The sequence below is a fragment of the Cryptomeria japonica genome, chromosome 10 (genome assembly GCF_030272615.1).
Source record: "Cryptomeria japonica chromosome 10, Sugi_1.0, whole genome shotgun sequence".
NCBI classification, from domain to species: Eukaryota; Viridiplantae; Streptophyta; class Pinopsida; order Cupressales; family Cupressaceae; genus Cryptomeria; species Cryptomeria japonica.
Genome location: NC_081414.1, coordinates 57,020,701 through 57,047,814, shown reverse-complemented (window position 1 = coordinate 57,047,814; position 27,114 = coordinate 57,020,701).

Genomic DNA, 27,114 nt, shown 5'->3' with positions numbered 1-27,114 from the left:
TTCTCTGTTAATTCTGTCAGTTGATGATAAACATCAACTATCTAAGTCTCTACCAGTGGGGGTAGGACTCTAAGTTTCTCTCTGAGATATTCAAAAGTTTCCTTAGGTAAAGGCTTTGTAAAAATATCAACAATCTGCTCTTTAGTATTCACATAAACCAATTTCACTTCTTTTGTTTCAACATTCTCCTTTACAAAATTGAATTTGATAGAGACATGTTTAGTTTTAGAGTGAAATACCGAGTTCTTTGATATATCAATTGCTGCCATATTATCACAATAAATAGTTATAGGTTCCTTGCATTTTACCTTTATGTCCTTCAACATTTGTTTTATCCATAATACCTATGTACAGTTAGTTGCCGCTACAACATATTCTGATTTTGCTATTGATAGACTTGTACAACTCTATTTTTTGCTCAACCATGAAATTAGTCTGCTACCAAGAAAAAATGCTCCATCGGTGGTGCTTTGTCTGTCATCCACATCTCCTCCCAATTAGCATCTATGTATGCACATAACTCAAAATTTTCATCTCTAGGATACCATAAACCAAGATTTGTAGTGCTTTGTAGGTACCGGAAAATCCTTTTCACTGTTGATTCATGATTGTCTTTAGGATTACTCTAAAATCTTGAAACAATACATACTACATTCATAATATCATGTCTTGTTTGTGTCAAATATAGTAAACCTCCTATCATAGACTTGTATCTAGTCAGATTAACGGGTGTTGATTCATCCTTCAAAGATAATTTATTAGTTGTAGTCATAGGTGTGCTTACCAATTTATAGTTTTTCATGCCAAATTTCTTTAGTAATTCCTTTAAGTACTTAGATTGACATAGGAATATATACCTTTATCAGTCTATGAAATCTGCAATCCTAAATTTATTTTTATCTCTCCAATCATAGACATTTCAAATTCTTGCTGCATTTTGTTAGAAAAGTCTTTACACAAACCATCTTCTCCTCCAAAGATTATATCATCAACAAAAACTTCAATAACCAAGATGTCATCATTAGTCACTTTGTAGTATAGATTGTTGTCAGCATTACCTTTAGTGTATCCAAGCTTCAAAAGAGATTTGTCCAATCTAGCATACCAAGCTCTAGGAACTTGTTTTAATCCATATAAAGCTTTCCTTAACCTGCAAACCATGTCTTTGTTATTTGTCAAAGAAAATCCATCAGCTTGTTCAATATAAACTTCTTCTTCAAGATCTCCATTCAGAAATGCACATTTAACATCCATTTGATATACTTTGTAGTTCGTGTGTGCTGCAAAAGCCAATAAAAGTTTGACTACCTCAATTCTAGCTAACGGTGCAAAGGTTTCATTGTAATCAATTCCTTCTTTTTGTGAATATCCCTTACACACTAATCTTGCTTTGTTTATGATTACCTTACCATCTTCATTAAGTTTATTTCTGAAAACCCATTTAGTTCCAATTACATTTTTGTCTTTAGGCCAGGGACCAAGTGTATTCCTTTGAATTGTTCTAATTCATCTTCCATAGCTTTAATCCAATATTTATCTTCACATGCCTCATTAATTTATGTAGGTTCAATTTGAGAAATAAGACATACCTCTTCATTTTCCAATCTTCCTTTAGTCATAACTCCTTGAAATTTGTTTCCAATTATCTGATCTTCAAAATGATTTAGTCCTACATACCAGGGTGTTTTTGCTTCTTGTTGTTATTTAGTGATTGTTGAATCTCTAGATGATGCCGGTGTAACTGGATCACCATTCTATACTGGTGTATTCATAGTAGGTTCATTTGTGATTATCTCTATTGCCGGTTTAGAGTTTGTGTACCTTGAATTTCCTCTAAACTGTTCATCAATCTTCACATTTGCACTCTTAACAATTTTCTGCAATCTCTTGTTAAAATATCTATATGCCTTTCTCTTAGATGAATAACCAAGAAATATTCCTTCATCACTTCTAGGATCAAATTTGCCAATATACTCATGTCTTCTAATATAGCATTTACTTCCAAATATTTTGAAATATTTAAGAGTAGGAGTATTACCAAACCATAGTCCATGTGGGGTCTTACCGGTTTCACCTCTGATGTGAACTCTATTAAATGTATAAACAACTGTATTGATTGCTTCTCTCTAGTATATATGAGGTAGATTTGCTTTGGATATCATACTTCTGGTTGCATCCAAGATAGTTTTGTTTTTCCTCTCCACAACTCCATTCCGTTGAGGTGTCTGGGGTGCTGATAACTGTCTTCTGATCCCATTAACTTCACAGAATGTAATAAATTCCTTAGATGTGAATTCACCTCCTTGATATGATCTCAAACATTTGATTTTCTTTTTGGTTTCATTTTCTACCATCATCTTGAATAGTTTGAATTTCCCAAATGCTTCAGATTTCTCCCTAAGAAAAGTAACCCAACACAATCTATAATAGTCATCAATGATTAGCATAAAATACCTATCTCCTTGTATACTTTTAGTTCTTGCTAGACCACATAAATCAGTATGAATTAAATCAAGAACATTGTTAGATTTCTTTGGAATACTCTTGAAACTTTCTCTAACTTGCTTCCCAAATTGACATTCCTTACATACCAGATTGTGAGGTTTAACAATCTTATTTAAATCTCTTACCACCTTAGTAGTATTGATTTTCACAGTGCAATCAAAATTTACATGATAAAGTCTCTTATGCCATAACCAACTTTCATCAATATGTGCAATCAAACATGCTTTCTAATTGTTGTTCAAATGAAAGATATTACCTCTAGTTTGATTACCAGTTGCAATTTCCAAACCAGTTTTGTTTAAGATTTTGCATTTACCATTCTTGAATTGTAACAAAAATCCTTTCTCAACTAATTGACCAACACTCAAAAGATTATGCTTCAAACCTTCCACATAGTAAACATTATCAGTATTGTGCTTACCATCAAAAGATATAGTGCCTTTTCCTTTGATCAAACAAGCTTTATCATCTCCAAATCTTACTAGATCTCCATTGTATTCCTAAAAGGTTAAGAATTTACTCTTATCACTAGTCATATGATGTGAACATCTTGAATCAATAATCCATTCATCCTTATCTTCAACTTTAGCTGCCAGGGCTTGCTCTACCAGTTGAACAGTAGGTGCCAGTTGATCTTCTATCATAGCAATAAAATCCCATCCATTGTCTGTCGGATCCTCATCAAAATCATCAATAACTCCTTCATCAACATAATAACAAGATTTGTCTCTATTCTTCTTAAAATTGTATTTCTGATAGTCAGGGTTAGGATTATATGTTCTTTAAGCTTCTTCTCTTAATCTGGCATGTCTATCGGGACATCTAGAAGCCATATGACCAAACTTATTACAATTAAAACATTTAAAGGGTGCTTTACCTTCATATTTACTTCCAATTGGACCTTTAATCATTTTCCTTGCAAATAGTGCTTCAAGTTCTTCAAGTTCTCTTGCATAGAAGGCCTTCCAATCAGATTTATCAGATGATGATGATGATGCCTTGAAAGCTAGATCTATCTTAATAGTAGTAATAGGACCAAATTCCTCAAGCTCAAAAGCTGAAAGTTTTCCAACCAAAGTGTCTCTAGATACTGATGCATTAGGCACTGTTCTGAATTCATTTATAGCAGTAACTTTCATTTTATATGCCAGTGGCAAAGCTCTTAAAACTTTAGAAACAATCTCATCTTCACTTAAGGTATCTCCACAACATTGTATACCCAAAACAATTTCATTTACTCTTTCCATAAAAGGAGAAATTCTTTCTTCTTCTTCTTCTTCCATTTTTAGACTTTCATACCTGAATCGGAAGCATTCAAGTTTTGCAATTTTGACTATGGAATCTCCTTCATTCAATGTTTCTAGTTTGTTCCAAATAGATTTAGCAGTAGATTTGTCTGACAATCCCATGACTTGTTGATATGATAATGTGCTCAAAAGTGCTTCTCTTACTTTGCAATCATTTTTGTCATCTTTAGCCAAGTTAGGTGGAATAGGTTGACCTTGAGTAGGAGTAGTATAGCCATTATTTGTAACATCCCATGTGTCCTTTCCAATGTAGTTAAAATGTGTCTCCATCCTGTTCTTCCATATGCCATAGTTAGTTCCATCAAGTTTCAGACTGTCCTTCCTGAAATAGTTAGAAGACATAGGATCTCCTCAAGCTGTTAAACTTCTGCAAAAAGAGGACTAGGCTCTGATACCAATTGTTAGATCTCGAAGACAACTAAGAGGGGGGGCTTGAATCATTTGTCCAATAAATTCAACCAAAATTAACTTAACCAAAACTTAATGCTTAATACCGGTAAACCAAACTTTATGTCGGTAGATAGTTTTATCGGTTAATTGTAGTACCAGTAAAGAATAAAGCGTGAAATAGAAAGACAAAAACATCCACAACACATAACACAAATACTTGTACGTGGAAACCCTATAAGGGGATAAACCACGGTGGGAAGCCTTACCCACAATCAAATGATACTACTACAGATAGTATGTGCGTACAATATGGATTATACACATGCAAAAAGGCTAGCTGCCTAGAGCTCACTGCTCAATCACAAAATGAGAGTCACACTGACTACAATTGGATGGTTAAATCCAATGATAATGTACTGCACAAAATAGCATCTTCATATGCTGGATTCAGTACCAGTTTAGTTCTGATTGCCATCACAAAACCTTCCTTCAACCTTCAAATGATGTCTATGTGTATAGCTTTGCTTATTTTTGCATATACCTTATTACAATTCTTTTTCCCAATCACATATCAATCTCACAAATGAGATCTTACATTTATACCATAACCTAAGACCAATTGAATAAGTCGGCTCACTAAAAAATATTACAATAAAATCAATTACAAATAAATCAATATTCGATGCATGATGTTGGCTCAAATGCATTTACAATAATAATAAATCATCTCCATAATGTGTCATGTTGATTTGGAATAGATATGCCTGCTAGTGCATATCCTGGACCTTTTCTTTGATAACAACAAATATGCAAACCCAAATAAGAAATTAACCAAATCGCCAAAACCAAGTGATCGAATAATGTCTTTGACATAACCAAGTAGTCTCCAAGTCATTCCAAGTTCTGATGAATAGTATAATCTATCCGTGAACCAAATACTAGTGATTGTGCATAAGTCTCTGACTTGCCGGTAAACATAACCAAAATCTCCAAGTGTTGATAAGTGTTGAGAAGTGATGACATGTGTTGACATCAATGACAAAACCATATCAACATAACCAAAATACCAGAAATATTATCTATCATTTTCTCTCCTATGGAGGGTCTATTCATTGTATCTTTATAATAGATGTAGTTCTTAGGGTTTATTGGTGTTGATACCTCCATTAATCACTCATCCTATAATTTATCTTTATTTTTCATCATTCTCATTTTTGGAGAGGAGTTTTGTCCCATGAGGTTTCCCCCTTTTCTCTATTTGTAAGAGATTAATTGTGTTACATTGTACATGGGTACCTAACATGGCCTAGTTGTTGAGACCCATTATCATGTCATATTACATCATTTGTATTTTTTCTCCCTAAGTTGCACTTAAGGGGGGGTGTTAGTGTAAATAGGTCTTTACCTATTTATGGTGCTTAAGTCCAACTTAGGCACATACTATTATTACATGTTTCTAGGTGAGTAGGTAGAGTTTATTATCATTTTATTACCTATGCATTTAGTAAATTGTGTCTAGTGGTTGTACTTACCCTTGTACCTCATTGGAGCCCTATTTCTCACTCATGCCTTTAAAAGAATAGCATATGTACATTTCTAGACATCTCATCTCATCTCAACAATACACTATCATTTCTGGTGATTATATTTTCTCTTGATTGTAGAAGTTGTAGCTGTCATTGATCATGGCTTGGAAGCATTTCTTCAACAATGGAAACCTCAATTAGGATGGTATCTAGGAAATGTCAAATGTCATTCCTTGGAGATGTCTTTGAGAAATGGCTCAGAACTATCCTCAAGTCTTCCACTAGTTAGTAATGCATGTGATAAAAGTTATATCAAGGGATGAATTTATGAGGAATGGTCATCAGTATAGGGTTTAAATTAATATTTTAAATATGTTTCTAGTGGCTTAATTGGATATGGAGGTACCAAAGGTGGTGTCCATGGTTTTGTGTGAGAATGTGTTTAAGGCCCACTACCTAGAAGAGATTTATGATGTCTTGAAAAATATTGATGCAGAGAAGAAAATCCCCTTTCCTTGGGAGTACTATCTAAGATAAAATAATTAAACAATGGTACCAAGAATGCTTTGTTGGCCATTTGGAGGAATTGATTGTGTGTTGAATTGATGTTTTGTCATTGATGTCAACACTATCCATTTTGGCTTCTTTATCGACACCCTTCTACTTCTAGTAGGTTGTGTGGTTTCTAGTTGGTTTGGATTTGGCATGATTTGGTATGTTCCGGTATGTTTTGGTTATGGAATTGGTTCATTCATGCTATTCATGTTCATATTCAGTCAGTTGGTTTTGATCTGGTGATTAGACGCTATCCCGCTTTCTAGAAAGCTTGCTTTGTTGTTCCGGCGAGGGTTCACCAGTAGAGCTTTGATGATATGCATAAGCGGTATTCGTGTGACTTCTGGTGGAGATTCAGGATGCTAATGGTGATCATGTTCAAGACTTAGTTGATTGGGATCATTTCTTTAGCGTGTGGACCTATATTGGGTCCTGGTTGATCTAGGTTATGGATCGACTTAATGTAATGTGTGTATTGGACCTCTTGATGTGTTTTTGGGATGTCTTATGGGTTGGATATTATTTGTTTGGTCTTAGGCCGACATGTTTTGTAATTATGTAACTTTTATATTGTTTGGTGGCCGACCTGCTTGTTTATGGTTGAGGGTTTGTATATATATAATGTAACATCTCATTGTAGATCATCATGGAATGGGATATGGATATGTAAGGAGCAAATAATGTAATAATCATTTAGGCTAAGGATTTGATCGATAATTGGTGATCAAGTTGGGTTTATGTAAGAGGATTTAGTCCTCTGTTATTGAGCTTAACCAAAACTATATTTAGGCATAGGAGATGCTATCTTTGCAGTTCGCTCATTCTTCCAGATTGTAGTCTGGATTTCTATGTAGTCAGTGAGACTCCTTTTGTGATGAGAAGTGCACTCTAGGCTGTTGGCCTTCCTACAAGTACAAGCCCCTCAATTTTAATTCACATACTTACTAAAGAAGTATTATATGACTGTGGGTAGGCTTCCCACTGTGGTTTGTCCCTTTACTGGGTTTTCCATGTATAAATATTAGTGTCATGTGGATAGTATTTATTCTCTTATTATTATTTATGTATAATTGGTTTTCAGTTATTTTAGTATTTGATTTATACATTTTGGTATTGATCTTTTGGGTTCCGATATAAAATTTTAATTGCTTAAGGTTTCGGTAATTTGGTGACAACTGATTCACCCCCCCTTCTCAGTTGTCTTCCAGTTAATTGAACTGTCTAACAATTGGTGTCAGAGCTCTGATCCTCTCTACAAAAAGCTTAACCGCTTGAGGAAGATCCTATGGAGACTAACAGTTCAAGCTCATCTAGTTCATCTAGAGCTATCTTTCAGAGATATATTCCTAGGCTTGATGGAACAAATTACATAGTACGGAATATTCAAATGGAGACTCATCTAATATGTCTCGGTAAGGAGATTTGGGAGATCACACAGTATGGTGTTACACCTCATAATATGACATCGAGAAACCCTCCTCTAGAAAAAGTTGGATAAGGAGCTTGAAAATGATTGTAGAGAAAGAGAAGCCCTCTTGTGTGCACTTTCTAATCAACAAATAATGGGATTAACTAACAAATCATCTACAAAGGCTATATGGGATAAGTTGGAGACTCTTAATGAAGGTGACCCTACTGTGAAGATTGCTAAACTTGATGGTTACCAAGTGAGATATGAAAACATGAAAATTGAAGAAGATGAAAGGATTATTGTATTCATGGAAAGGGTAAATGAGATTGTTATGGGAATTCAATGTTGTGGTGGAACTTTGAGTGAAGATGAAATTGTTTCTAAAGTTCTAAGAGTCCTACCACTAGCTTACAAGATGAAGGTTACTACAATTAATGAATTTAGAATAATGGCTAATACTTCTATCAATAGAGATACCTTGGTTGGGAAATTATCTTCTTTTGAGCTTGAAGAATTTGGACCCTCTGGAGCTGTGAAAACTGAACCTGCTTTTCATGCATCTGCATCATCAACCAGCAATAAAGATTGGAAAGATTTATATGCAAAGCAATTGGATAATATTAAGAGAGAAGATGATGAGTTTGAGCAACTTGAAGCACTATTTTCTAGAAGAGTACCTAAAGGACCGGTAGGAAGTAAGTATGAAGGAAAAGCACCTTTTAAATATTTTTCAAGTAATAAGATTGGTCATTTTTCATCTAGATGTCCTTAAAGGAATTGAAGATTTGAAGAGAGAGATAAAAGATCTTTTAATCCTAACCTTGGATATCAGAACAAGTATAAGTAGACGAAAAACATAGACAAATCATGCTACATAGTGGATGAGGAAGGTGTGACTAACTCTGATAATGAATCGGCAAAAGACTCTACTAGTGGTTCCGACAATGGAAAGGAAAGGATGTTCCTAGCTATCAAGGAAGATGTTCTGGCACTGGAAGAGAATGTACCCGAAGAGAAGGAACTTGCTCCTAAAATTGAAGACAAAGATGAATGGGTAATTGATAGTGGATGTTCACATCATATGATTGGAGATAAAAGGAAATTTCTATCTTTGCAAGAATTTGATGGCGGTATGGTTAGATTTGGAGATGACAAGGCTTGTATGATCAAAGGAAAAGGAACTATATCATTGGATGGTAAGCACAATACTGATAATGTTTAATTGGTTGAAGGTTTGAAGCCTAATATTTTGAGTGTAGGACAATTGGTGGATAAGGGATTTCAATTACAGTTCAAGGATGGAAAATGCAAAATCATTAATAGATCTGGTTTGGAGATTGAAACTGGTACACAGACAAACGATAATATATTTCATTTGAATTCCAGTGAGAAGACATGTTTGATTGCACAAATTTATGAGAGTTGGCTATGGAATAAAAGGCTATCTCATGTGAATTTTGATTGCATTGTAAAGATCAGTTCAACTAAGGCAGTTAGAGATATACCTAAGATTGTGAAGCCCTATAATCTGGTATGTCTAGAATGTCAAATGGGAAAATAGGTCAGAACCTCATTTAGGAGTATACAAGATAAATCTAATGACGTTCTTGATATTATTCATACTAATTTGTGTGGCCCTACAAGAGTTAAAAGTTTTCAAGGTGATAGACATTTCATGCTAATCATTGATGATTATTCTAGAATGATGTGGGTTACTTTTCTAAGGGAGAAATCTGAGGCTTTTGAAAAGTTTAAAATCTTTAAGGCTAAAGTGGAAACTAAGACAAGGTTGAAGATTAAATGTTTGAGGTTAGATCATGGTAGAGAATTCACATCCGGTGAGTTTAATAAATTTTGTGAGAAGCATGGTCCAAGGAAACAATTTTCTACTCCCTGCACACCTTAGCTAGATGGAGTTGTGGAAAGGAAGAACAAAACTATCTTGGATGTTGCTAGAACAATGATGATGAAAGCTCATCTACCTCATATCTACTGGAGAGAAGCAGTGAGCATAGTAGTTTATACATTCAACAGAGTACATATCAAAGGAGAAACCGGTAAGACACCTTATGAATTATGGTTTGACAATACACCTATAGTTAAGTATTTTAGATTCTTTGGTAGTAAATATTATATCAGGAGAGATGATATAATTGGAAAATTTGATCCTTGATGTGATGAAGGCATATTTCTTGGTTATTTTAATGAAATCAAAGCATATAGATGTTATAACAAGAGATTGTAGAGAATTATGGAGAGTGCTAATGTCAAGGTGGATGAGCTGAATATAAGTCAAATTAGAGTTAATGAGCAAGAATCAACAGTGGAAATGATTATATCTGAACTCGTAGCACCTTTACTAGAACAAAATCTTGAACCAGTTACTCTGGGAGTATCAGAAAATTTAATAGTAACTAAAGAATCGGGAAGAGGAACAGAGAGTCACAAGACTCCTAGGTATGTGAGATTGAATCATTCAAAAGATCTAATCATTGGGGATAAGAATAATGGAGTGATGACAAGAAGAAGATTGGCAACTAATGAGGTATGTTTAATTTCTCAAGTTGATCTAGTATCAGTAATTAAAGCATGTAAAGATGAATGTTGGCTAAAAGCTATGGAAGAAGAAGTAGATCAAATTGAGAAAAATAACACATGGACTTTAGTTCTTTGACCTAAAAATAAGAATGTTATTGGAACTAAATGGGTTTTTAGGAATAAATTGAATAAAGATGGTCAAGTTGTAAGGAATAAGGCTAGATTGGTTTGTAAAGGATATTCTTAGAAGGAAGGAATTGATTATGGTGAGACTTTTGTTTTGCACTTGTAGCTAGGATTGAAGCTGTAAGATTATTTCTTTCCTATGCTACCCATAAAAACTAGAAGATTTATTAGATGGATGTTAAGTGTGCATTTTTGAATGGGGATCTTGATGAGGAAGTTTATATTGAGAAACTTGATGGTTTTTCACTTTGAGATGATAAAAACATGGTTTTCAAGTTAAGGAAAGCTTTATATGAATTGAAATAGGCACCTAGATCTTGGTATGCAAGGTTGGATAAATATCTTTTGAAGCTTGGTTTTACTAAGGGTAACATTGATAATAATTTATATTATAAGGTCACTGATGATGATATACTGATTATTGAAGTATTTGTTGATGACATTATTTTTGGAGGTGAAGATAAGTTGTGCATGAAATTTTCTAAGAATATGGAGAAAGAATTTGAAATGTCTATGATTGGGAAAATTAAATTTTTCTTAGGTTTGTAGATTACTCAGACTGACAAAGGTATTTTCATCTATCAAACTAATTATGATAAAGAATTATTGAAGAAATTTTATATGTGATACTCTAAACCGGTAAGTACTCCTATGGTTACAAGTGAGAAATTGACAAGGAAATTAAGATGTTTCTGCATCAGTAAATCCTACAAGATACAAATCTATGATTGGAGGTTTGCTTTATTTGTCTCAGACTAGGCCTGCCATAATGAATGTTGTTTATATTGCATCTAGATATTAGATTGATCGTAGAGAAAATCATGAGAGTGTGGTGAAAAGAATTTTTAGATACTTGCAAGGTACATCTTAATATGGTTTGTGGTACCCTAAGGATGATGACTTTACTTTATGTGCATATACAAATGCAGATTGGGTTGGTGATGTTGATGACCAAAAAAGTACTTTTGGTGGAGCTTTCTTTCTTTGAAAGAAGCTAGTTTCATGGATCAAGAAGAAACAATCATGTACTTCTTTATCTACTATTGAAGCTGAGTATGTTGTTGCTGCTATTAACTATACATAGGTTATATGGATGAAGAAAATGTTGAATGATATCAAAGTGTATTGCACTGGACCAATAGTTATTCACTGTGATAACTTTGCTGCTATTGACATATCAAAGAATCCAGTATTTCACTCTAAGACAAAGCACATATCTATCAAGTATAACTTTTTGAAGGAGAAGATGGAATAAAATGAAGTTAGACTGGTTTATGTGAACACTAAAGAGCAGATTGCATATATTTTAACTAAACCTTTACCTAAAGAATCATTTGAGTACCTGAGAGACAAGTTAGGGGTTTTTTCCCCTTCGACATAAAACTAATTGATCTGATTTGGCATCAGTCCGGTATGAATTATCAAAAATATCATTCATTCCGACACTAATGTGGGGATTCTACTGCTCAAGGGGAGTAGTTAGCCTTGTGTTTCAGTGGTTTTTGTTTTTTCTTTGATATTTATGTTAGATTTCTGGCATTGATGTCAAAGGGGGAGAGATATATGTGAAAAATAGAGCTTTACAGAGATATCATTCACAAGGGGAGTTTGGTCTTTGTTTTAGAACTTCATTGCTATATCTTTGTATGGGAGATTGTTGGTTGTCTTCCATTGGGAGGGACTTGTTTGGCGTTTCTTGGCACTTGGATTTTTTTCACATCTAGTGTTGCCATCAATACCAAAGGGGGAGATTATTGGCCATTTGGAGGAATTGATTATGTGTTGCATTGACATTTTATCATTGAAGTCAACACTAGCTGTTTTGGTTGCTTTACTGACACCCTTCTGGTCCCGATAGGTTGTGTGGTTTCTAGTTGGTTTGGATCCGACATGATCCGGTATGCTTTGGTATGTTTTGGTTATGGAATTGTCTCATTCATGATATTCATGTTCATATTTAGTCAGTTGGTTTTGATCTGGTGATCAGATGTTATCCTTCTTTCTAGAAAGCTTGGTTTGTTGTTTAGGTGAGGGTTTCACCGATAGAGATTTGTTGAAGATATTTGATGATATGCATAAGTGGTGTTGGTGTGGCTTTTGGTGGAGATTCAAGATTTTAATGGTGATCATGTTCAAGACTTAGTTGATTGTAATCATTACTTTAGCGTGTGGACCTATATTGGGTCTTGACTAATCTAGGTTAGGGACTGACTTAATGTAATGTGTGGATTGGACCTCTTGATGTGTTTTCGGGATGTCTTATGTGTTGGATATTATTTGTTTAGTCTTAGGGAAAAATGTTTTATAATTATGTAATTATTTTATTGTCTGGTGGCCGACCTGATTATTTATGGTCGAGGGTTTGTATATATATGATGTAACATCTCATTGTAGATCATCATGGAATGGGATATAGATATGTAAGGAGCGAATAATGTAATAATCATTCAAGAAGAGGATTTGGTCAATCATTGGTGATTGAGTTGGGTTTATGTAAGAGGATTTAGTCATCCGGTATTGAGCTTAACCAGAACTCTATTCAGGCATAGGAGATTCTATCTTTACAGTTCATTCATTCTTCCAGATTGTAGTCTGGATTTCTATGTAGTCAGTGAGACTCCTTTTGTGATGAGAAATCCTCTCTAGGCCATTGGAATTCCTGTAAGTGCATGCCCGTCAATTGTAATTCACATACTTATTATAGAAGTATTATCTGATTGTGGGTAGGCTTCCCACCGTTGTTTTTTCCTTTATCTAGTTTTCCACATATAAATCTTGGTGTCATGTGGATGGTATTTATTTTTTAATTATTGTTTATGCTTAATTGGTTTATCTGCTATTTTGGTATTTAGTTTATGTATTCCAATATTGATCTTTTGGTTTTTGATATTAAAGTTTAATTTCTTAAGGTTTCGATAATTTGGTGACAACTGATTCACCTCCCCCCCCTCTCAGTTGTCTTCTACTTATTTGAACTGTCTAGCATGTTTATGGTTTTGACTATGAAGCTTGAGACGTATGAGAGTAGAAAGTTAATCATTGAATGAAACATTGTGTTTCTCCAAAAGCTATGTGGATAAAGCTAAATGAAGGAGGGGAACGAATCAAGGATTACCTAAAGAGGGAAGAGCTCAACAATGACCTAGATGAGGATGATTATGGGCATGTCATAAAAAAATAACACTATAAGTGAGGTTGAGGAGGAAGATATTGAATGGAAAATGGAGGTGATGGCACATAAAGACTCCAATTCTGACTACTTTGTGAGGAAGAAGGCATAGAATACCTAGATGTCCAGATTGCTATAATGTATATATTATATATTATGATAATTTTGTTATTTCAGTAATAATGATTAACTAGTATAGATACCAAAGTTATACTATTTGGGCAATGATCATACTAATCTATTGGGCATGGTCCTAGTAGTTCATAGGTGAAAGGAAGATAGGGTGTATAATGCCTCAATGACAGACATTGATGCATAAAGAAAAAAAGTATACTTTTTGACTTTAATATAATGGGTGTTTCCCCTTAGTAGTTATTAACATACCAAAGAAAAAGTTAAAATTCTTCATTGGTTGAATCTATGTCTCTAGAATAATTCCATATGGTTATTCCACACCTAAAATATCTCATTTTTAAGGTAATTTTACCATGAGTTTTTATATTAACCTCCATTTTGGACCATTGCAAAGTTATTAAAGAGACATATAACTCTCCTATAATATTTTGTGGCAATTTTCTAAGATTTGTCTCATTTTGAATGGTAATAAAACATGAATATTCTAGTAATCAAGGAAATATTTTTTAACTTTGGCATGCACCTTTATTGTAGATGTTGTTTGAACTACTAATAGAGTGTTTAAAAGACCTAATTTTTTGATGGTATACAATTTAGATGATTCCCTTTTGACTATTTTAGATAATGGACTTTGGAATAAGAAGTAATGCCTAAATTATGAGAGATTCCTTTTAACATTATTTTAAAAATTCTTTTAAATTGTGATCAATTTTTTTATATATTAAAGATCATATAACCATCGAGATACAAAGTACCAAAGCTAACAAGTGCTTCTTTACTACAACAACAATAAATAGCAGCCTATATGAGTTTTCTTCTCCCTATCACCTATCAGCCCTATAATTGTACATCAACATTGAGGTCATTAGCCATTGTACTCAAAATAATCCAAAAAACTAGAGTTACTGAAATTATATAATATGATATTTCCCATTTATAGGGGTCATGCTAACATCAATTTCAAACCAAGCAATCCAACTAGCCTGTCCCTTCATCCAAATGAGATCATGACCCTCCACGATATGGTCCTAATATGGGTGTACAAATGCTTTTCCATTGGAATGTTCTCTTGTTGTTGTATTAGGTCTCCTCTTCTGTTTGCATTCAGTTATCTAATCAAATTGTGGAGAGCGACTTGAAAATGGGTTCTAGCTTCATCCTACCCCATCCTAGTTAAACCATGAGTGACCTCCCATTTGAAGACTCTAGCCACACCATACATCATGAGGTGTTCAAATTTATTTTTGGATAACTTCATCATCACAGTGACCTTCCAACAAACATCATATAGTATGAGTCTCCTCAGAAACTTAGCAAGGGATCTACATCTATTATTAAAATCATTGTCATTCCTTAGTTTCCATAGGGCCCAAAGAATGTTGATAGAAAGAAAAGACCAAAAAATATTGTAAATTCCTTTTTAATCTTAACAATATTACAACATTATTTTTGACAACCAACCCAAACATGGACCACACTTCCTTGGGAATCAAACAATCAAAGAAAATGTGGGAGACCGATTCAAGGAGCCTACAACAACTACACACAATGATATCCTCATTGGATTGATGCAGAAGGAGCCTGCTCAAAATTGGTTTCCACATTAAAAAATGTCTTCTTAGGTTCAATGGGAATGGACCATAGGTGGGAGAGGACCTTCTGCCAAATACCAGGAGATAGGTAAGGGGTCCAAGAGCAGGACAATTGAGAAAGGATATTATCATTATCGGATAAGGCCAGATAAATATCTTTAGCATGAATGACTAGAAGAGAAAGACCTTGAGATTATGTGTAAGAGTCAATAGGGCTACCAATAGACCAACAAGAGAGGGAGGGGGGAAAGAGGAGCATGAAACCTATAAGATAGAGAAAGTTCTAAATTGGGAAGAAGGTATGCCAAACTTATTCATGATTTCCTGCCATGAGAGGATATTTCCTCTATCAAAAATGTCACTAAAAACATTGATACCCTTCTTGGCCCAAGATTTGGCTGATCATCCTTGAAAGAGAGCCAAAGGTTTCTCATTGTGAGACAAGTTTCACCAGATAAATTTTTACCCCCAAATAGACTCTTCATCCTTAAAGTTACCATTTCCAATGATCAACTACCTTACCCATTCCCAAGCTCTCCACAATGATTTGAACATAATAGACCTTGCAGGTTTAATAAGGAAGTGTCTAGCCACCAAGTCATAAAAGGGCATGCCTTTCCAAGTACGAGATTTCTTGGGAACTGAACATGTAATATTATTTTTGATTAGGATCTTCCATCGCCCATATCCATGTAGAGATTTAAATATCCATTTGGAGGCCAAGGGAATGCCTTGAAGTCTCAAGTCCTTAAGACCTAAACCCCCTTTCTGCCTACTCATAATGCATCATTTCCATTTGACAACATGCCTTTTCCTCCCACCCTTCCCATCCAACCATAAGAAGTCTCTGATGATTTTCTAGATGAAAGAAAATTGATAGTTTTTAAAGAGCCTCATTGAGGATTAGTATATATTTTAGGATGAAATAAGTTTATAACAAATCTAGAACCTACCTACCATAGTAATATACTGAGTGTTCCATTTCCTGAACTTCTTGTTGATCTTCAACTTGACCCATTCCCACATCTCTTTCAAGTTGGGGTTAATAGAAAAGGGAACTCCTAGATATATGACTTGGTGCTCAAGTCTACCCCATGAGAAAGAATATTTAGAGAACCAAGGAGGAGCTTGATGGTTCCAACCCAACATAATAGACTTGGGTATAAAGATTCTACTTCTGGAAGCTCTGCAAAATATGTCTAGTTTAGTCATCAAGGCCCCGATATTATTTTCTTGCAGATCTAGCAAAATAGCACTATCATCTACAAACCGTATATTGAGAACCTCTTTCCCATTGGGTAGTTTGAACCCTCTTATCTTGTTAGAGAGAGAGAGTTGTCCCTTAGGATATAATGAAGAGCATATAGGATACAATTACAAATAGAGCTAGGGCTAGGGGACAACCCTGCTTGATAGATCTTGAAATAGAAAAGAATTTTGACCTTTTTTCATTCACTTCCATATAGGCCCTCGCATCCTTCATTAGTATTTTGACCATTTGTCAGAAAAATAGAAGAAAAACCAATCTTTCCAACATCATGAGCACAAATTTCCACTCAATCCTATTGTAGGAATTTTAAAAATCTAACAACAAAATAGAGCCATTTTGATTAGTCACTTGGGGTCAACGTAAAGATTCGCAACAAGTGATAAGATTTCCTAGAATATAATTCACCCTGATAAACCCAGTCTAAGTGTGGTTAATAATCTTAGGTAAGACCCTATTAAGTCTTTTGGAAATGATTTTGGCCAGTATTTTATATGACACATTCGATAGAGTGATAGGCTTCCAGTTTTTTATTAAGGACTTATCCCCATCCTTCAGAATGAGTTTGATCACACCACTACTAAATTTGATCCCCAAAGAGCCTCTTTCAATGGCCTCCTGGTAGGGCTACAAAGGTCTTCACTGATCCAACTACAATTGTTTTTATAAAACTCAACAATCAATCCATCTAGCCTAGGGGCCTTGTCATTGTTAAGGGATGAAATGACCATGTGGATTCCCTCAAGCATCAAAGCCTTGTTCAAAAAGAAGGCATAATCATCAGAGACTTTCTTAGGGATAATAAATAATATATTCTATCTAGCAACATTGGGAGTGAGAGATCCTCAGAGGTGAAAAACTCTTGGTAGAAATTGGAGAAAGCACACAAAATATCCTCCTAGTTAGAAATTGATCTCCCCCCTCACAAATAGTGTCAATAAGTTCACTTGCCTCCTTTCTTCTAAGAATTTGAAAGAAAAACTTGGAGCCTTTATCACCATGATCAACCTAGCTGACTCTAGCCCTAATTTTATCTCCCTAAATTTTATTCTTTTCAATCCCCCTCAAACCTTCTTTAGCAAGCCTCATCTTATCTATAGCTTCAACATCCTCAGGATATCTCTGCAAGAATCCCTCTATAGACACTAGGTCATTATGCACTTCAAGTTCTAGCTTCCTCCCATCAAGGGCCTTTTCCCCTCCTACTGTATGAAAAAGAACCCTTCAATTGTCCACATTCCGATTCCATCTATCTATAACATTATCAAAATTAGTAGACCATCAATTGTATTGCCTAATGATATAGGAGGCATAAACCACTTCCTCATCTTTAAGGAGCTCAAAATTAAGAGAGAAACCTTCTCTCACACACTGGGGGCAAAAGGGGGAGGAGAAAAGGCTAAGAGACACCGCAATCAGGTTGTGATCAGACAGGGTGTAGTGGATGACCTTAACATTGATACTTTTTGTCCCCATGAACCATATTGAAGAAGTATTTATTGAAGTATAATATGTCCAAACTATAATATATCCTCCTAAAACCCCATCAATAGTTGCACAAAGTATACCAGATATTCCTCTAAACATTTTTTCTATAGGCCAAAGGGTCCTTCAGGCCATGTTTATTAATCATTCTCATCCTGAAATTTTTTTCATTAGGTTTCCAATTGAATTTGCTCCCTCCACTTTTGTCTTGAGCATGTTCAATCATATTGAAGTCCCCACCAAAGATCTAGGGGATATCCTCAATCTTGGTAAGCCAGATCCACAATACAATACGATCTCTATGGTCATTTGGAGTATAGATGGAAGCAATATGAAAGGTAAAATCCTTATATTCAAGTTTTATCCAAACCACCCTATTACAAGGGGAGAAGCCCCAATGCTTAACAAATTTAGCCCATCTTTTGGAGAAAACAACAGAAGCATCCCCTTTCCCCTTAACATGGTTGGTGACAAACTGAGAAGCTTCCCTCCAAATACATTTCAAGTTGATGTCTAGGTACAAATGGACTACTTTGAGTTCTTGCAGGAGCAGGAAGTCAACATCTTTTTTCATTCTCAGGAATCTCTTAATGGCATACTTTCTACCAGGGGATTTAAGTCCCCTTACATTTCACAAAACAAGGTTCATATCCATGATAAATAATTAAGGGGAAGTGTCCATTGGGGCCCTAAATGTTTTATAACATTTAGGAAATTAGGACTTGGGGGCATAAAGAATAGGCTTATTCTTAGTAGAGCCATTACGTATACCTCTTTTCTTTTTGAACTTAGCAACTTTTTCAGCCCCAAGTGCAGAAGGCTTAGTTTTTTTATGATCCTTGTTATGTTTATGGTTCTTGGTATTGGCCTTCCGAATGGCAATATCAGTCAAAAAATTCTCAACCATATTCCCAGAAGAGAAATATCCATATGACACAACGACCCATTTCTCCCATTCTTCACATTCATTAGAATCATTACACCTAAGAGGGGTTGACATGTCATCATTCTCCTTCACTATAATAGTAGTCCTACCAGGAGTATGAGATCTATCTAGGGGGGTCGGGTCTGAGATATTCATAGTATTCAAGGGGTAATTGAAGGGGGGAGTGTTAAAGGGCTCAGCAATAATTAAGACATGAATAAAAGGAGTATGTGGATCATAAGATTTTTTAATCTCAAAGAAGGCTTCCTCAGAATCCTTATGATCAAGTTTAGACATTAAGCATGTCCCTAAGTCTGGTCCTATGCTTCACCCCTTATTAAGAGCCACCTCAATACTGCTAGTGCTAGAGTCCTTGACCCCCAAGGCCCTTGTCACATCCAAGTTAGGAAAATATACTATTGATATCAATCTTGTCTATGTTACCCTTGCTGTTATCAGAGAACATCTTTTCAATTCCATTTTTAATTGCCACAATAGCCTTGATTTTATGAATGGAAAGTTGTTGTGTATCCAAGGGGAGAGGGAGATCTCCTCCTCAAGTAGAGCCATCTAGGGAGAGGGAGGAGGGGTAGGATGGGGGGAAGAGGGGGGTGAGAAGAGCTCAGGGGACTAGCTGAAGGGACTGGAGAAACACTGTAGGAATCAAGGCCAAAAACCAAGAGAGAAGGTGAGGGAAGATTGAAAACATTAGGAGGTGGGTTTGAAGAGGTAATAGAATCAAAATCCATGAGAGGTTTGATCATAGCAAAGGAAGGGGTCAATTTCCTTTTACCCCAAAAAGGACAATTCTTCCTCACATGACCTTCCATTCTGCACAGGAAACAAGCATTGATGCCACCCAAATATTTCATAGGGAAAAATTCAGATTCAGATTCCAAATTGATGACCAATTCATTGGGAGAATATTTACCTAGGTTTATAGCAACCAAAACCCTTGCATCGAGATGTGACAAGAGATAAGGAGAGTTTTCCATTTTGAGGACATCCCCAAGATTTTCCAAGGCCTTGGGAAAAAAATGCCAGAAGAAGGGAGGGACATTATGCACCAACAACCATCTAGGTCAGGAGATGGCCAAAACTTTGTCTTTATTGGGGAGCAACCCATTGCCCTAAAACAACATTTACCCACATTCTATAATTTCTTCCTAATCATATCATCTTAGTGTTTGGGTAAGTGCACAAAGATGGTGTGCAAAAAAGTGGACACACCTAAAAAACCTTGAAAAACAAGCACTGCGATCACAATACTAAAAATTCAAATCATCCCGTATACATTAAGGTTCGTTGTCCTCAAGCCTAAAGGGACAAAAGTGCATATGAGATTCCTTTAGAAAAATGATTGCATACGTGCTAGTTTAGGACTTAGAACCCCATATGTGGTTTTAAGTCCTAAAGCAGTGCGTACATGGTACCTATCAATATTTTTGTTTTGGCCGATTGTGTCTTATTTTTCACATGACTCTGAGTTGATAATTGAGGTTTTTTCTTGCTAAACCATGCATGGGCTCCCTCTTTGGTCACCCAAACACCATGGATCAATGTTGGTTTTGGTTGATTGTTGTTTTTCTTTCACATTTGTTCAATTCTTTTACATTTTGAGTTTAAATTCGTTTATTTTGATTAGGTTTTTTTATTTTTTGTTACATAAACCAGATTCTAAAAAATCCACAACAACAACAAGATGCACCTCCTCAAAACCCCAAACAGAACCCATATAATACACCTCCAACTCCTCCTTTTGACCATACACCTAATACATAGGACCAATTGCTTAATTAGTTAGGGAAAAACACAACTAAAATAAATAGATTCATTTATAAATTGAAAACATGTGAGCGTGAGTATCATAAATCCCTCGCCACTAGCCTAGAAACATTAGCTAGTGGTGCCACTGCAATTTCTACTCAAATTACAAAATGGGGAAACTATAGGGATAGGTGTCGTTAATATTATGCTAGTGGGTTTTCATATGAGGGACTGAAAAACAAAAACATTAGTAAACAACAAATATGTGCCCTTTTTATTGATCCTAGAGCTAGTCAGTCATTACCTCTTAATGCAAAAAGGTTTCCCATATATTGGTGTACCAATGTGCGGATGAAGAATCTTTTTTGGTAGAGGTGGTGGATGGTCTTTGATGAACAACCTTGTAATAATTTTGAGGTGCCATTGTATTTTTTGAGGAAAGTATACTGTGAGTTTGTCCTCAATGTGATACCTAATTATTTTGACATGAGAGAGTTCCATGGTGGAGGTGGTGACTCTACCTAAAATAGACCTAGAGCTCTTAGGCGAGTAGCCCATGAGAGTCGTCTCCCCTAGAACCCAAACCCAAGGTGCATTTGACTGTCCCAATAGACCTGAAAGAGTTGATGGAGACACATACTCTTTAGGTAGCCACAACATTGACTTATGCGGTCATCCAGCATGGGACATAGTTAGCACACCCTCTTGTACCAGATGATGAGCCATTAGTTGCTATAGGTGGCACTAGTGATCTCATTTAGCATGTGTGTGCCACTTGATTAGGGATATGCACAAGGATGGTTTTGGCCCACTTGTAGTCTACCCAATTGAAAATTTTTAAGTCGGACCCCTCTAGCTGTGTATCATGTCTCCATAGACTTGTTCAATCAGGTTCAGAGGTTCAACAGGAAGTGGTTGGAAAGTCATCATAACCAGAACATGGGCAACACTTACTGCAATCATTTAGAAATCCCAAGGAAAGCACCACGAGCATATCCGGATGTTGTGCGTACAGAGAGAAAGAATACACATAATTTGGAAAAAAACAATCTTTTTGAACTTGGGAAAAAGAATAATGATGAGTGAGGTACTCCATATACAACTTGATAAGGAAGTTATGGTGCCATGTCTTTTAAAGCAGAAGATGTGAAAATCACTGAGAACATTATTTTGACAAGTCTGATTTTATGATAGTCATATAGACCCACACATAGTAGCACATATATTTCGACTCAGACATTATGTTTAAAATCCCCCCAGTCAGAAACCCGACAACTAGGTTTCGGCTAACATATCCAAAATTGAGAAAGATCCAACAGTGAAAAACCAAGTTACGGCCCCTGCACCGAGATAGATTATGACTGTCACAAACATTTTCCCAGCATAAAGAATATTTTCATTTTGGGTTAAAATATTCAAGTGCCACTTGTCCAAATATTCTTATAAACTTTAAAGAATTATATTTATAATGTTTATAAATATTTGATGCTATAAATAAGAGTAATGGGGAAAAAGAAAAGTAAAAGTTAAAAGGTTTTTCAAGATCCAGTTATAAAACTAAATAAAGATCTCATGTAGCTATTTATTGCAAAATGATTGAAAGAGGCGGGGTTCTTTTTTTTTCTTTTCTTCCGGCAGCCTGTGGGTGAGAGAGAGTGGATTTTTATTTGTAAGGGAGGATTTCAAGCTTTTCTAAGCAATGTTTTGTACAAAAAATATCAATCTTTGAGTTGATTTTCAGACATGAATAAAATGCAGATTATATCTTCAATCTTTGTGTTGTTGATATTCTTCTCATGACTGTAGATGGACTTTGAGCCTTTGCAGTTGCTTATTAATGTCTTTTTTGCTATAATCGATTGTGTATGTGGATTTATTATAAGACTATGTGATTGAAAGTAAGCCATATTGGAGCAACAACATTCTCTGTTAGTTTTTAGTCCAAATATTATCCATAAGTGCAGACAATTAAACTTTGATTCAATGGTCTTCATTTATATCTATTTTGTAAATCTTTGGCATTCATTTTCATAGCTATGGATGAATGTTATTTTCCTTTATTGCTTTCTAGTTAAAAGCATATCAACAATTTAATTCATTGTAAATCTTCTAAGAGGAAGCTATACCTCTCAATTCAGAGGAATATTATCACTTCAATGATAATGTATTCAACTGTTAGTGCTTTTTTGTCCTTCATTCTAGGCATTTTGAGTTTATTTGTATAGTTATTTTAGAAGGAAATATCTATTAACTAATAGATGGATGACGAGGCCAGATAGATCCACATCCCGTTTGTGCACGACTTGTGGGAGTAGATGTCAGACCCGCATGAACGAGGATGTGGCACTAACAAATGAGTTGATCAACATGTTGTTTGGTATTCATCCACAGACACATGTGTGTTGATTTGAATTCATAGCATTTTATTTATCAGTCACTTAAAATTTGTAATTGTAAATGAATTTTAATTTATATATCAATTTAGATTGGTACAAATAATATTCCTTTTAGCATGCAGTAGTGGTATCTGATATTCCTCCCATAGGTAATGCAGTGGCAACTTCGACGTCTAAGGTATAAATTTTGTAACATGTTAAAATAGAATAGTACACTTTAAATTCAAAAAATTACAAGATATACTAACTCTCTTTAATGCTTGACAATTTTTTGTTTGTAGGCATTGTCAGAGGACCAAATGTAACAGATTGATGATGTTCACACTCTCAGCGATCGATTTTGGCCTACAAGGCTATATGGTATCATATTTTGTACACATTATTTTATGTATTCTTTTGATGAAATATGCAAGTCATTTCATTTTAGATTTGTTACATTATGTTTAATATTATCTGTACTAATATCTCATGTTAATTTTGTCTTTTTTAGGGTAGCCCCTCCATGTCTAGGCTTCGTCCTCAACAAAAGATATACTCAAGGATGCCAAAATGTGGGAAGAAGGTAATTGAACACATTTTTAGTTGTGCAATTGTTTGAAAAGGTTGAAATTGTCTTAGTTGCGATTTGTAGATTGATTAGTATATTGTGTCTATTTTATATGTACATTAGTCATTGAGCTATGTAGATATGTTGAATGCACCTAATACGCTCAAGGATCGAGAGAGGGTAGAGGTATGTATCTCTAATTTATTTTCTTGTCTTGATGATTATACATGTGTACATGTGAACTTGTGATAAATTATAATCTTATCATTTTTTCATACAAGAAATATCCATAGCTACTTCATCAATGGTGAGCCCTCCTCTGTGTACTGGAGAAGCATCTCAGGCTCCAGTACACTTTTGTTTGATATATTACATTAGTTTTTTTAACCTACAATAATTATAATTATATTAATTGTATTTAATCTTTGATCAGTTTTTGTACAGGTAATAGCGATAGTTGATCCATGAATGGTGAGCCCTCCTTGGTCTATTGGAGAAGCATCTTAGGATCCGATACACTTTTGTTCTCTATTTTATAGACTTTTAGTGTTTTTGATGTATATATATTATTACATTGTATTAATTGTATTTAATCGACAATAGCCCCCTTCACGGTTCGGCCATAACTTGGATCCTTTCAAGAAGGTATTCAAGAGAACCCCTAAGGATGACAAGGAGAAGACAAAGAAGACAGTAGATCCTAGATCAGCAGAAGAGGTAATCTACATTTCTATTGCAAAGAAATTATAGTTAAATGCATAGTTATTGATAATTGTGAACTATTTTCTACAAAAGTATTCTAACTTGGATTTTGAATTGTGGTTTTGTACCCATCTATAAAGCTGCATACTGCATTGAAGAGGATCAATTTTGATGATCCACTACAAGTATAGGATCATATAGTGTTAGTTGTGGTCATTGAAAGACCAATACATGTAGATATATCCTACATTTTTATTGTATATCAATTTGGACATGGCATATGCCACACTTTTGAAATACTTGTATTGACTTGACATACATCCCTTTTTTGATATTTTGAGATTTTTCCAAGATCAAGGGCACAATGAAAAGTACAAAATAGAGACAAAAGAATGACAAGAACAAACTGTATTCTCATAAATATGTAAATGATCAACTGGATTAACCAATATAATGAATATAGGCCTTCTTATATAGGCAAGGCCATATGGATGTATGAGCACAAAATCATGACATGTAGCTCAATGAAAAACAAGGGTAGGTAAGAAATACTAGGGGTAGGTAGGAGAAATAATATAATATTCCACAAGAGGTGGATAATCCATTGAATGTGGAGTGTAACAGCAAAATAAGACCACAAAAGGTGGAATTTCTCCTACAAGCTATATCCCTATGTGCACACTTCCCTAAGTGTCTCAAATCAAAACTATGAAGAGATGCATTATCCTAAGTTAACTAATAGCCTTTCCTCAAAAGGCGGGATCAAGAGAATGTGGATGTATCATACAGCTAGCCATTTCTTTGAGAGTTCTATTCTTGCATTCTGCAACTTCATTCTACTATGGATTGTATGCTACAAAATGCTGAAGATCAATCCCCTCAAATGTACATAAATCCTCAAGTCTCTTGTTCACATATTCCCTTCCATTATCTATGCAAAGAATTTTGACCACTTTCCTAGATTTCTTCTCCACACGAGTTTTGAAGTCCTAAAATCTATCAAATACTTCACTCTTATGAATGAGAAAGTAGACCCAAGTGAAGCGGGAGTAGTCATCAATGAAGGTGAGGACATAGCGGGCCTTGGTAAATGAAGGTGCTAGAAATGGACTTGCTACATTGCTATGAACAAGTTGAAGATCTTCCAAAGCTCACCAAGCTTTCCCCTTATCAAACTTCTGTTGGCATTATGTGAACCGACATGAAGACATAATGACATTGTATGTTGTCATTGATGTCAATATGTGACATAGTGAGAACTGACACATAAGATAAGTGAAAAGAGAGAGGAACTAGCATATGCATGAACCGGTTTATATGCTAAAGTGAAGCGGCATATTTGTTCAAGATGAACCGGCATGCAGTTACGGGAACTGACACATGGAAGCATTGTGTTACTACCGATTGGTAGGTAGTTTCCACTTCAGGATTTCTGGTTGGAGTATCTCAAGCCTGTGTGACTCAATCAGTGATCTTTGTGTGATGAGTTAGCAGTATAATGGAGAATAGATCATGTTGCCACGTAAGCTCTGTGTGCGTGAAGGATCTTGCATGAAAAAGACTATTCCTTTCTACCTTGGGAATGTGTGAAGTCTATCAAACAGTGATAATGCGTGATGGGTTATTAGATGCCATGAAATTGGTGGAAAATGGATGATGGAGAATGTCTTGAGATTGATTTAAGATTGTTGCATTTAATGCAGTATGATTCAATGGTCAGGATTGAACCGCTTGAATTGCTTAACCTAATAGGTTTAGGGTTTAGGGCTTTTGCTATTGACCTATCTATTTCCTATAAGGTCGATGTTGAGTTTCTTTCTAAGGTTGTTAGCAAAAGTTGTGAGTGTGTGTCCAAGGGAATAGATACATGATTCTTGCTAGACCAAAGGAGAGAAGAGATACCTGCAAAGTGAATGTGCAGAAGGTGAAGAGGAGCCAAAATAGATCTACATTAGCATTGAGTGCTATTATCAGATCATTGTAATTCCTATTGATCTTTCACCACTTCAATAGTTGTAAAATCCCCTAACAGGGTAGCCTTAACTGGCTTGATGCAAAATCCCTTAACAAGGTGGTCTTAACAGGCTTGATTCAAATCCCTTAACCGGGTAACTCAAGGTTAATGAGTTCTGAGAAGCTATAGAGCTCTGGAGATCCTTTAGCTATTGAGTTCTTGAAATCCTCTAACAGGGTAACCCTAACTAGGTTTAACCCTTAACCGGGTATTATAGTTATCCCTTAACGGGGTGATCCCTAATAGGATCAGTTCCTAGCAGAACCTATTGTAATGTCTTTAACCGAACAAGGCTCCTAATAGAGTGGACTTCTAAAGAGTTCAAAGGCAGCTTGTGGGTATTCATCCCCACCATGGTTTTTCCCAGTTGGGTTTCCATGTGAAAAATATGTGTGTCATGTATGATGCTTTAATCTTGTAATGCTTTGTTATTACCTGTTGAGCATATGATGGTTCTATGTTTTATGCCTATCTATAAAACATACTGAACTAACTATTGTGACGATCAGATGATAGTTTACCTGTTCATGCATAAGGGTGAAATGGTAGTGTTGTTTTGAGCTAAGTGAAAAGTTAAGTGATCAACCGATTAATGCTTGTTTTTGACACTCTTGGCTTTATCGGTTGTAGTCTGTGTAGAACAGGTATCCTTGTTTGTTAGTCATTTGGAGTATTTGCTGTCAAACTAGTTTTGGAT